The sequence below is a fragment of the Anabrus simplex genome, chromosome 6 (genome assembly GCF_040414725.1).
Source record: "Anabrus simplex isolate iqAnaSimp1 chromosome 6, ASM4041472v1, whole genome shotgun sequence".
Lineage (NCBI taxonomy): Eukaryota > Metazoa > Arthropoda > Insecta > Orthoptera > Tettigoniidae > Anabrus > Anabrus simplex.
Window position 1 is genome coordinate 39,615,580 of NC_090270.1, and position 13,857 is coordinate 39,629,436.

Below are 13,857 nucleotides of genomic sequence, written 5' to 3' on the forward strand. Positions count from 1 at the left end.
GGCTCTGCCACGGAATTTAAAAAGTGGTATCGGGGTGGAACGGGGTCCACTCAGCCTCGGGAGGTCAACTGAGTAGAGGTGGGTTCGATTCCCACCTTAGCCATCCTGGTAGTGGTTTTCCATGTTTTGCTACTTCTCCTCCAGGCAAATGCCGGGATGGTCCCTAAGTTAAGGCCACGGTCGTTTCCTTCCCTCTTCCTTGTCTATCCCTTCCAATCTTCCCATCCCCCCACATGGCCCTTGTTCAGCATAGCAGGTGAGGCCACCTGGGCGAGGTACTGGTCATCCTCCCCAGTTGTATCCCCCGACCAAGAGTATGAAGCTCCAGGACACTGCCCTTGAGGCTGTAGAGGTGGGATCCCTTGCTGAGTCCGAGGGAAAAACCAACTCTGGAGGATAAACTGATAAAGAAGAAGAAGGTTCCTACCTATGTACGACGCTATGTGCAACTGTATCCTCTTGTCCTAAAAGGAAGGAAGATCAATGGCGTAATGATCCTGATTTGCTTTTGTGGGCAAGGGCGCGTATCAGTGAGCTTGCATCCGGAAGATAGTGGGTTCGAACCCCACTGTCGGCAGCCCTGAAGATGGTTTTCCGTGGTTTCCTTTTTTCACACCAGGCAAATGCTGGGAGCTGTACCTTAATTAAGGCCACAACCAATTCCTGCCATGTCTTGTGCATGATACCTGTTCCCAACTAACAATACCTGGACCTATCCTTGCTCGTACTATGTGTGTAAGATACCCGGTTAAACCTATAGACACTTTCTATTTGACACGGGGACAAGTCGCTTCTTTCATAGTATCACATTTCCCAATTCTCTCCGCTTTCTCTCTTTTCTTACAACTAAGGGCATGTCGGAGGCGATGTACATTTTAGCTGATCGCTCCCTCCCCACAAAAAATACAAAGCCTACAGCGGGAAAGCTTAGACACTCACGCTGTAGATATTTCTTGAGGCCACCAAAAGATGGCAGTTGTGCAGAATCCAAAAGTTCTCAAATATCAAAGGAGCAAAGCACCCTTAATTTGTTTTGGTGTCCTCTCATTGCTTTTATGCGGTGAGAACGGTGAAGTTGTTTGTTTGTAGAGAAAGTAGTTAAATCAGTTTTAAATATCGCGCAGCAAGTATTTGTGTTATATTCTACTATATTTTACGGTGCCTCCTCCTAACTTCATGGTCAGTATCTCTAAACATAGAAAATGAAGTGATGTCTGTCAGTCTGCCTCCATAATGGCACCACATCTAACGCGTCGATCCCCCTATGGTTAGGGGTGTAGTAGTTTTTCACTGGTTCAGCCACAAACTACACCTCACGGATGTGCTGACTAAGAATAATGAATAGCGGCTATCTTATGCAGTAGCTCTAGCTCAGATTTGAGACCCTGATGTAGCCCTCTTTTGAGTTATCCCCATGAAATGAAATGAAATAGCCGATGGCTTTTTGTGCCGGGAGTGTCCGAGGACAAGTTCGGCTTGCCCGGTGCAGGTCTTTTGAATTGACACCCGTAGGCGACCTGCGCGTTGTGATGAGGATGAAATGATGATGAAGACGACACATACACCCAACCTCCGTGCCAGCGAAATTAATCAATTAAGGTTAAAATTCCAGACCCTACCGGGAATCGAACCCAGGACCCCTGTAACCAAAGGCCAGCACGCTAACCATTTAGCCATGAAGCTGGACAGATATCCCCATAAGAGTGATGCATAGCAGCTACTTCCCTTTGCGTCAGCTCCTTAATGTTATCCCAATAATACCAATATGTCCTAAGTTACAAACTAGCACCAGTAAGAGCCCTGTAGCGCCCCAAAGGAGGTCCCATAGCGGCCATATCAAATTGAAGTCCATAAGATTAATTTTATACTCATATGCGGTTAGCACGAGTGTCGAACTTGGGCCTGTAAATTCGTATCCGCACCTGCGAAGTTAACCTGCCCTCTTATGCGGTTAGCCTGAACATCAAACTTGCATCTGTAAGGTTAGTGACCTTGTAATATTAAGCTTGGAATAGAATTCAAGCCGGTTAAGTTACGCTTGCACTATTATGCGGTAAGCATAGGCATCGAAGTCGGGCCTGTAAGGTTAGCGCCCCTGTGACATAAGCCTAGAGTCGGTACCAATCCTGTGAGTTTAAGCTTGCGCACGTAGGGAAAGTTAGATTATGACGTAATGTGAAGTTAAGCAAGCGATCTTAGTCAGCACATCCGTCCGGTGGAGGCGACGGCCGAACCCGTGAAAAAAAACACTATTTAGGGGCGGTAGAGTAACGTCCACGGTATCGCCTGTCTGTCGTACAAGTCGACTAAAAGGGACCTCAGGTGCTCTTATCATGGACGCGAGGTTTGGTGTAAAGGGGTCCCATAGCTGAATCCTGGCATTGCGTCGACTTTCGTTTGGCAGACTCCTAGCTTTAATCGATCCTACCCGATCTCCCTTGGTAAACTCTTGTCCTTTTCCGACCTTAACGGTATTACGTTCGTGAGGGCAGGGAGGTCGTTCACTTTCACGCCTTTCGTGGCCCTTCTCTTTCTTTTGCCGATATATGCATAGTTCGAAGTGTCCAACCTCGTCAATTTTTTCCTTCTGATTTTATTGTTAACAGAAGATGGCTGTCAATTTGTACTTTCTCTGAAAACAATAATAACCACCATCAACATTAATTAATTGAGAAATAAAGTAATCATCTCTATTCGACATAGCCCGAGTGAGTGGGAGCACGGTTGGGGTCATATAGCTATCAGCTTGCATTCGGGAGACAGTGGGTACGAATCCCACTGTCGGCAGCCACGAAGATGGTATTTCGTGGTTTCCTATTTTCTCACCAGGTAATTAAGGTCACAGTCACTTCCTTCCCACTCTCAACTTTTTTCTAGCCCATCGTCGCCATAAGACCTGTCTGTGTCGGTGCAACGTAAAGAAAATTGTATTTGACACATGTAATTAAGAAGTACGCCGGAGTACACGCATTTCTAGAGAGAGTGGTGTACAATTCAGATAGGGGATCTTCTGTCTTTAGTATTTAAGAATATCTTGGCCTTTCATAACCTAACCTAATCTATATCATTATTGAATCTACTTTCTCGAGAAAGGTTAAATGTCTATCTAGCACAGGGCCACTCAAACGCCCAAAATCTCACGCGTTTAAACAGCGGCGCAGAGTTCCTGTGCACAGTGCATCGGTCCCGCTCGGCTCGGTTCGGACCAACGCTTCGTCTCTGGGCTATTCGGCTAAGCTAGGCTCAACTCGGCTCGAATTTGGAGCGCTACGGAGCAAGTGAGGAAGAGGGAAACAGCGGGAGCGAGCGAGACAGGCGTGGGGAAAGAGAGAGATAGCGCTATTGCTCCAAATCGAGGAGTGGGGGTCTGCACTCTGGTCAACCAAGCGAAGTCGTCTTTTTGACCGTGCACAGTGCATGCACCAGACGCATGCACCCTGAGAGGCCCTGATCTAGCATCTGGTGTCCACTTCATTTATCCCGCAGCACTTTCTAACTAAAATGTTGAGGGCTTGCTGGTGAAGGGATACAAAGTTAATCAGTTCGAAGATAATGAAGCATTATCACACAGGCAAGCCAAGTTTTGCCTTTGCATAAGGTAATTAAGTTGTAATCATCGTCCTTTCCTCTGTAAGCCGCAAAGCTCACATTGTCCAAGTCTAAGTCTTGTTCTCTGGAACGGATTAACTGGAGTTTCAGCCGGTCTCCTTTTAAAGCTCCAGCTTCCAGCTCGCACTCAACACACGCTGGAAATGCGTATTCCCTCCTTCATTTAACGAAATTCAGCGTATTTGACCAAGTATTCCTGGATTCCTCGTTTTGTAAATGTTATCAAAAATATAATAATAATAATAATAATAATAATAATAATAATAATAATAAAGGGCACTGTCCTTGAGGCGTTAGAGGTGGGATCCCTCGCTGAGTCTGAGGGAAAAACCAACCCTGGAGGGTGAACGGATTAAGAAAGAAAGAAGGAAAGAAAGAAAGAAAGAAAGAAAGAAAGAAAGAACACTAACCAGGTGGAATAGTATATTCAGAATTAACTTTGTTGTACGTAATCAGTCGATGTATGGTCCGGTTGAAGAATTTTATTTATGAGACATACTTGCGTCTAGACATATGTTTGTTCTTTATAAAGTTCGTGAAGTATGTGAAGACTGTAAATTTTGTAAAGTTTTGATACTGAGGTGTGTAAATATGAATTAGAGATGATAAACTGGTTGTTAATGTGGCAGTGCACCAGGCTCTCACCGCTAGGTTTTGTGGTTCAATTCCCGATCAGTCCATGCGAGATTTGTGCTGGACAAAGCGGAGGCGGAGCAGAATTCTTTCCGGGCACTCCGGTTTTCGTTGTAATTTTTCTTATTCCAACAACACTCCCCAATATCATTTGATTTCATCTGTCGGTCATTAACTATTGCCCCAGTAGGGTAGTACTGAACTGGTCCTACGATTAACTCATCCCAAAGATATTTTTGTTCCATAAGGAAAGGTCGCGGTTGAACTGATCAGACAGATAGTTGGCAGGTAGAGGCAGGAATTCCCGAATGGGTTACTAACCTAACGCCCCTCCCCTCAACAATAGCCTCATTCTTCTAGAATCAGTATCAGGTCAGTGTAGTACTAGTAGAAATAATTGTACAGTCGTTTTCGGGGGATTTAAATATTCAAAGGGTGACAAGATACAATCTGGTCAAAAGTGGTGGTCCTAACCTAACCTAACCTAAAGGTCACTACCTAGAGCAGGGCCTCTCAGGGTGCATGCGCGTGGTGCATGCACTGTGCACGGTGCAAAAGACGACTTCGCTTGGTTGACCAGAGTGCGGACCCCCACTCCTCTCTCCCTACACCTGTCTCCCCGTTCGGCCTATCTCCGCGTTCCTCGCCTTCACTGCTGTTTCTCCCCCACTGCGAAATGTTTACGTGTGGTGAGCGGAGACGCACAGTTGTATGGGACAAGGTTACCGGTGTTATTAAAAAAATTTAAAAAGTGAATTAGAAATACACATGCATGTTTGAGAGGAATGTAAACATAATTAAAAAAAAATGCAGAACCCGTAACCAAAATGAAAATGCTACATTACTGGAACAAACCTCATTTGTGGATATAGAATGCTCTTCTTCAAGCTGTTTCAACTTCCTTAATTCTTTCTCTCTGACGTCTCCTATGATTTCACAATAATTTTCCGAATGTAGTCTGTTGTAGTGTCTTTCAATAGACGATTTTCTTACGCACGTAATTATCGTCCCACACATTAAGCATTTGGCGTTATCGTCACGACAAACAAACAAAAAAATACGAAAGTTCCCAGTTCGATTGAAATGGACTTTCAGAAGTCTTTGCTTTCTTCGAAACAGGTTGCTCCATTATTATGTTGTTGTCGTGCGCTTATCTATTTCACTGATAAACACGTCGTCTACCACCAAACGCTTCGTCGCTCTCAGCACACTACACCATCCGAGTCAAGCCGAGTTGAGGCGAAGCGTACCGATTCACAGTGCACAGAGCCTATGCACCTCGCTCTGCACGCGTGAGAGTTTGTGATGTTTGGGACATTACTGAATGTTTTTAATTATTGAACTATATATTTAATTGATAATATGTATATATTTAATCACTGATAAGTCATTTTAAATTAATATGTATATATATAGGGCTTTTATCATCCATTTCAATCATCATTTCATTTCTTTGTATCGCGGCTATAACGTATTCTGAACGAACAAATTATTGGGTAAAGTATTTCAACATCACGCATATTTATAACTTGCAGTAAATTTTCCAATAGCCGTTGTGAGGTGACCAGAGTCAGCAGGCTAATTTCAGCCCAGTTCCAGGAAAAGTACGTCATCGAGGTTACGAGAGATATTTCCCTCTCCACCTCATGAAAAGACAGTTGATACATTATTAACACCCACTTTTCAAACTCAGCTTCGAGACGCTTTATTTCAGCGGGACAGTTCAGCCTATGTGAATGAACGTAATGAAGCAACGTGATGGATGCACAGCTATACAAGGGAGAAGGGATGAGACCTCGAATCTTACTGGACCATGTGATATGGCTGATGGAAGGAGACTTTTGAACCAATATATACCACCGACAAGGGCTGGAGAGGACATTCTCATTCAGACTCACATTCAGATTCGTATTCGGAGATTCGGACATTCTGATTCTGATTCTCACGCTTGGAAGATACTCTTACTACGATTCTACGTCTACACATCGGAGAAGATTTTAACTTAGTTCACTTCGCATCTTAGTATATTCTACTCAAAAGTTACTCTCATTGGGACTTGTTATCTCAATGACGAAAGGTAGTCAACGGGAGACCGGTTCTGACTGGTATAGGGGAGGAGAGCTTTTATTATGAATTTATCTACGCTACTGTTCCGTAATACGGAAGAATACGAAGGTATTCTCTCCATGAACATAACCCATGGTGGTTTTGCACTTAAAATTAGGACTCATTACGACTTTATGTAAGGAGTACAATAGGAAGTGTTAAAGACAGGAAATGTGGATGTAGGACCGGAATCCAACAACAGATGAGGCAGCCTGTACGAGAGATCCACCCATCTTCAGCTTCAAGACAACAGAGTCTACATTTGGTGAGCTTATGGCATAAGTTACTGCAAGTCTTCGCGCAACAGTTCATTTTCTTAGAGTTAATTTCATTCAATTTTTCTTTTGCTTCCGTAAGTTCAGATTTCGTTAATACGCCGTTACGTCACGTTTTCATCGTAATAAATAGCTGTTTTAATTTGTATTTTATGAAATGATTATTAATGATCCTTAAATTCCAAGTTAGTGTACTTAATGATTTGTGTTCCGTTCACCCCACCCCTGGGAGTTTTTTGAGTCTCATTACGTATTTTATTTATTATTATTATTATTATTATTATTATTATTATTATTATTATTATTATTATTAATTATCTACTTTTGTTTTCAAGCCATAAGCTTGAAGACTGGCGTCCTTGGGATACTGTTTCTGGCGAAACAATGACATATCATTTATTTATTTTAATATTAAAGTGACCCGCCACGTTATAAATTTGTCATACATCTGTGGGCAAAGTGGATACGTCACAAGTTTGGGCGTTTGAGAGGCCCTGACCTAGAGTATTTACGTTATTTGACAAAGCCAAACGGCCGCTACATATTTTTACTATATTGTCCTGTGTTATTTTACTGGGACAGTTGATAAAATATATGAGCGGACGATAAGGCTTCTTCGATCCTTAGATTTGATATTTTAACTTCGAACCAGTTCGATTCCACCTCCTATGCTAACCATCGGACCAATTAGACAACAACCCCCGAGAGGTATGAGACAGGCTTCGGCAGCCGGCACACTTCCTCTCCTCGCCGAAGATGAGGGCTTCATTCCATTCCTGACCTGGTCGAATGACTAGAAACAGGCTGTATATTTTCATTTTCAAACTGGTTGTTAAACACTCGCGATTCACCTTCGCTTCCCCTTTGGCTACTTCCTTTTCCAGGGGCCTTAAGCTATTACATTTGTAACATCCAGGTCGTTACAGACCTCTGAAAGATTTTATAGGGTTTTCAATTTAAATAGGTGTTTGATATCATTTAATATTATGCCATATATATATACTGGGTTATTTTATTATTTCATATTGTGATTGCATTCCAATATATTGTACAGTAACTGTTAGCGAGACCAGGAAAGAAAGGTTTCATGCAAGTAGAATATTGCAACATACATGTTAAAATTAACTTAATGATTTACTCGAGTGCTCACGACGACAGCAAGTGGTATTTACTCACTCCAAACGGAGGCTAGCTTATTCCTGGAACTTCTAGGCAGTAGCGAGCCAAGGTCAACGTTTATAATTTTCCTTGTTCGCTTCAGTTTGAATTCGGCAACACCCCTTGAGCCTGTTAGCGTGGGACGAAGCGGGAAAGATCAACCTATTAAGAAGAAGCTACTAGAATGGATTTAATGGAGGGATTGATTGATGTAGGAGAGGGAGAATACTCTTCAATATGATTGGAATACAGGATATATCAACAGAGAAGTCGAGTATGTTGATAAATACGAGAGACTAAGGCCCCTCGCTCTCAGGTGATATAAGATCAGTGGAGAGACTTACTTCTGAACTGCGGTAGCAATGAATTACAACTAGAACTGTTATACATTGATTTCTTGTACTTTGTAATAGCGAGTTACTTCATTCGACTACTTGTAGTCATATTTTCCAGACCGGAAGCATAACTTTAATTCGGAAAAATTCCGATCTTGGAATTGTCTCCACTCTAAAGTACCCATGGTAGTGTGTTTCAGTAGGACTGATATCTGCGTTATATATATTGGTGTAATAGGGAGTGGTAATGTTCGAGAAGACGTCTTTCAACTCTTGATTGACGCACGCAACAGGCAGGCCAATACTAGGATGACGAGATGAGCAGCCCACATGAAGGCAGGCAACAACCACGCAACCAGCCCATATCAGAAGGATGTCCAAATGAACGAGTCTACAATCGGTGAGTGTTTGATTAAATTGTAGCAAGCATTCGCGGAGTCAATTACAGTTAATGAGTCACTTTTCGATCAGTAATCTTTTAGTTCTTGGTACATTACCAGCATTTCATTTACACCTAAATAGTTTTCTTTGCTTTTTAATTCATTCATATTACATTAATTATCCTTGTTCTTCAAGATAGTACTTAATGGTTAGTGTCCTTTCACCCTACCCGTGTTATTATCTTGTGTCTCTACTTTTAAATATAAAGTTTGACCTAGAGCCTTCAGTTCTAGTCTGGCGCTCAATCACCTTACAAGAGAGAACTAACGTTAATTTTGGACGGGTAACCACGGAACTAATAATATGAAGTATCAGAATCTATGTGTGGCCATTTAGGGACAGATCTTTCAAGGTAGTAATTGGTAATATACATATTGTCGCCAGTCCGTGGTGAAAGAGCGGGCTCACCACACCTTCTCCATGCCAGAATATACTGTACAGTGCAGCGTAGACACCACGCCTCACCAGTATGAGGCCGTTATATTTCATTCTTCCTCACCCTCCTATTGCAGAGAGAATGGATCTGCCGGTCTTCTCCTGTTCCTTGTTGAGCTCAAGACCAGCAGTGTTCTATTCATGTAATTAACTCAACAAGAATACCCAGTGAGGAATTTAATAAACAGTTGGGTGTGAACTCAAGTATCGTTATGCAGACAAGTTCACCTAAATTCAAGATATTGCCACTGGAAACTTGATACGCAGGGTGGCAGTACGTGCCTAAGAATTATTGTTAGGCTGATTCCATTTCCAGGTGAATCACTCTGGCATTCTAGCCAAAGAGAAGTTATGATTAAATAACAGTTGGACTTCAAATTAATTCATGAGAGGAAAGAATGCTGCTCATACAGGTTGTAGTGTAGTATTTATTATGACCTTATTTTACAAGGAATACTACCCTTTCATAATACTACCACCTAGACAAGAGATGACAAACCTTTACCGACTAGAGGCATTTTTATTACTTTTCACTGTCTAATGTGTCATCGGTTATTTTCTTTAAATTATGATGAAAACCTCTCATTTGACTTCATTTAGGTATCAGATTGCATTACATCCATTCTACTGAACGTTCTATAATTTTATTTTTCAAACAGCACTGAAAATTACGCTTTAAATTTTAAGAATAAAACCTTTTTAACCTGAAAAACGTTTTAAAAAATGTGGCCATATAATTAATTGTGACACACTTTTTTTATTAAAGCGTAATATTTTCATATTCGTATTTTTTCATATTGAAAATGAAAACCTACAACCTGTTTTCCAGTCATTGACCGGGTCAGGGATGTAATGAATGAAGCAGATATAGGCTATTATTACCATGGGGTCGCCACTCCCAAAGTGATTTATTAATGAATGATAGATGCTATGAAATGAGAATGGAGAGTGTTGCTGGAATGAAAGATGACAGGGAAAACCGGAGTACCCGGAGAAAAACCTGTCTCGCCTCCACATTGTCCAGCACAAATCTCACATGGAGTGACCGGGATTTGAACCACGGCATCCAGCGGTGAGAGGCCGACGCGCTGCCGTCTGAGCCATGGAGGCTCTTTTTTCATATTAAAACATTAAAATATGTTAATATGTTGTCTGACATGTCGCATAAGTCGTGTTCACGTGTCACCTAGTGCCGCGCTTGTCATAGGTGCGCCATCCATGACCGTCCGACTCGTTGGCTGAACGGTCAGCGTACTGGCCTTCGGTTCAGAGGGTCCCAGGTTCGATTCCCGGCCAGGTCGGGGATTTTAACCTTAATTGGTTAATTTCAATGGCACGGGGGCTGGGTGTATGTGTTGTCTTCATAATAATTTCATCCTCATCACGACGCGCAGGTCACCTACGGGTGTCAAATAGAGAGACCTGCACTTGGCGAGCCGAACCCGTCCTGGGATATCCCGGCACTAAAAGCCATACGACATTTCATTTTCATCCCTGACCTAGACTGTCTGGTCTTTGCAGTAATAAAATTAAAATTCCGCCTCGGTGGTGTAGTGGCCAGTGTGATTAGCTGCCACCCTTGGAGAACAAGGTTCGATTCCAAGCTCTGCCACGAAGTTTGAAAAGTGTTACGAGGCCTAGAATCGGATCCACTTAGCCTCGGGAGGTCAAATGAGTAGAGGGGATTATATTTCCGCGTCAGCCATTCTCGAAGTGGTTTTCCGTGGTTTCCAACTTCTGCACGTAAATGCCCGGATGGTGCCTAACTTAAGGCCACAGCCGCTTCCTTCTCTCTTCCTTGCCTAACCCTTCCAATCTCCCCTTCCCCACAAGGCCCCTGTTCAGCATAGCAGGTGAGTCCGCCTGAGCGAGGTACTGGTGCTCCTCCCCAGTTATATCCCCCACCCCAAAGTCTCACGATCCACGACACTGCCTTTGAGGCGGTAGAGGTGGTACTCTCGCTGAGTCCGAGGGAAAACCAACCCTGGGGGATAAACGGATTAAGAGAGGAAATTCAAATTAAAGAAGTGAAACCGACAAATATACATAACAAGTAGATATGAACACAAAATTCGAAAATGGTTCAAGGCCTGCAACGGGGTCCACTCAACCTCTAGAGGTCAACTCAGTAGAGGGGGTTTCGATTCCCTACTCAGCGATCCTCGAAGTGGTTTTCCGTGGTTTCCCACTTCCCCACGTAAATTCCCGGATAGTACCTAACTCAAGGCCATGGCCGCTTCCTTCCCTCTTTCTTGCCTATCCTTTCCAATCTTATTTTACCTACAAGGCCCCTGTTCAGCATAGCAGGTGAGTCGGCCTGGGCAAGCCCCAAAATCTCACGCTCTAGGACACCGCTCTTGAGGCGGTAGAGGTGGCGTCCCTCACTTCTTCCGGGGGAGAAATCAAACCTGGAGGGTAAACAAACGAAATAAAAACGTAATTGCAATACTTCTGTACATTTTATTGGCCCCAGGATTTTTCTAAAGTTTCTTCCTTGTAATAGTTGAAGCTTGTCTCATCTATAATTTAATGCCGGGCATTCACCCACATTTAGACATTGCGGTTTCACCACTGTATTATAGCGCCTTATTCTATTAATATAGGGGCTGCCTGGTCGGACCGGTAACGGCATGCCAGTTCACCCGGAGGAAATTGGGTTCGATTCCCCATCAGGAAGTCGAAAAATTTAAGAAACGGGATTTTCACTTCCGGAGGTGCTTATGGTCCTGGGGTTTACTCAGCCTACAACAAAAATGAGTAGCACGTTAATTCGTACGGGTCGAAGGTGGCTGGGCGTACAGCTAACCACTCTACCCCAACATGTGCCGAGGTTACGAATAGTGGAAGCCTTTACGTTCCACCGTTCCCAGAGTCTTCATAACCTGTATGGTGATAATTTTGTTGTTGTTTTTTGCTTCTTTTGTATTATTATACTTCTGTTTTAATAAAATTATTCCCTCACATGATATCATCCGTTAGTATCGCCTTTAACGTCCTGTTCGACACATTGAAGTTCCTTCTCGTTCTTTCGTTTATCTCTGTGTGCGCAATTCCCATCTCTTGCGAAATTTAGCAAGAACGCTGCCTATAGAACTCTCTATAACAAATGGACCTAGGGAAGGCAAGGAATACCTGTAATGTTCTCCATTCGAATTCACTTTCCTCGGAATACATGAAATAAAAGTAAGGGGGAGTAAATATGAATGAGGACAATATTTTTGAAGCAGGAAGTTCGCTGCTGGAATGGAAGAGTCATTTGCAAGCCGTACCTTTATAGAAATTGTTTGTGTATGCTGAAAAGATGAGTCTAGAATGTGATCCCAGCAGGAGAGGAGCATCTGTTCCGAGCAGAATGAAAGGAATAATGCACCGCAGTACTTACTAAAAAACTCGTCCATCAAAAACATATACGGCTACGGTATTACAATCCACAGAGGTTTCAATTCTGTTGAGATAATGGTTCTTATTAGTACAGCGTAGTACGAAATTAATCGTAAAGATTTTCATTTAGAAAGACTTCTATTTTTACCCTGTCCCTTTTCATTAAAAGTGAGTTTAAAGTTGTATCATAAGATTGCTGTGGATTTTTTTGAATACGTTTTGAGCTGCTGCTATAAATATGATAAAGAATTGCTTCAAAATTCGACGTTCAGTTATTTATTTTAATCTGAGAGAATACTTGAAACTAATTACATAACTGTCCTTTGCCACAACCCTTCGTTTACAACCATTCAAGGGTGTGATGACACGCAGGACTTAAATAAATAAGTAAATAAAAGAAACAAAGAATTAGATAAATAAGTAAATACAGGGTGGGAAAAATAAAAAGGCCTGGAACTGACAATGAATTGACCTTTATTAATGAACAGGAGAAGTTCCCATCGCAGGAAATGCTGGAAGCCGTGATTTTGATTCACCAACCGCTTGCCGCCAAATGTCTGCGCTTGCGCATCTCTTCAGAACGTCGCTGTGTCATTATTTGTGAGTGAGTGCGAGGAGCGGACGTATTTAGTGACCACGTGAAAGCAACACAAAATGGTGATCACGATAAAAAAAAAAGGTGTTTTCATTGTCGAGCGTTATGCGAAGCACGATTCGTGGAAAACCTGTGCAGAACTGTTGGCACAAGAGTTCAAGCCTGGAAGTGTTTTGGAAAAACCTCCAGCAAAGTCTGCAGTGCAAAACTTGGTGGCAAATGGCGTGAAACGGGCTCTGTGGGGAATGAAAACCATAACTATCCGAAAAGAGTTCGAACACCAGAAAACATTGCTCGAGTGAAGCTTAGAACGAAGTCCGACAAAATCTCAACGCCGTTTACCTGCAGAAGTGGGATTTAAGAGATAATCGTGTCGAAACCTTATCAAAAAGGATCTGCAACTGTGTACACATTTACTGACATACATGCGCTAAAGAGTCAGCGTCTAGCTGAACCATCGTGTACTGATTTCTGCCGGTGGTTTGTGAGTGAAGTGGAGTCAGGACTTAGGATCCTCAGTTTTCATTCCTTCAGATGAGGTCATTTCCAGCATCTGCTGTGATAAGGTCAATCCCGCGACAGTCCTATTCTACAAAATTTCTGGGACAGTTTTATTTTGCCTTCGCAGTCTTATCTAATACAGCCGCGTCTGGGTGGGGGTGGAAGAATGACATCCACAATATCCCCTGCCTGCCGTAAGAGATGACTAAAGGGGGGCCCAAGGTCTCTTAACTTAGCAGAGTTGGTTGACAACCGAGGGGCCCTTATCAGAGTTCTGGGATTGCTTCCACTTACTTTTTCCAGGCTCTTCACTTCCATCTGTCCTATTGACCTTCATTGGTCAACTCTTGTTCTATTCCGACCCTGACGGTATCAGGTGTCGTGCCTC

The 13,857-nt window shown here is 42.8% G+C and overlaps 1 protein-coding gene across 1 annotated transcript in view; it reads right to left on the reverse strand.

Annotated features, from left to right (window-relative positions):
• Window positions 1-13,857, reverse strand: part of LOC136876074 (dipeptidase 1) — a 535,571-nt gene that overhangs the window by 477,129 nt on the left and 44,585 nt on the right. The gene's annotated exons all lie outside the window — the stretch shown is intronic.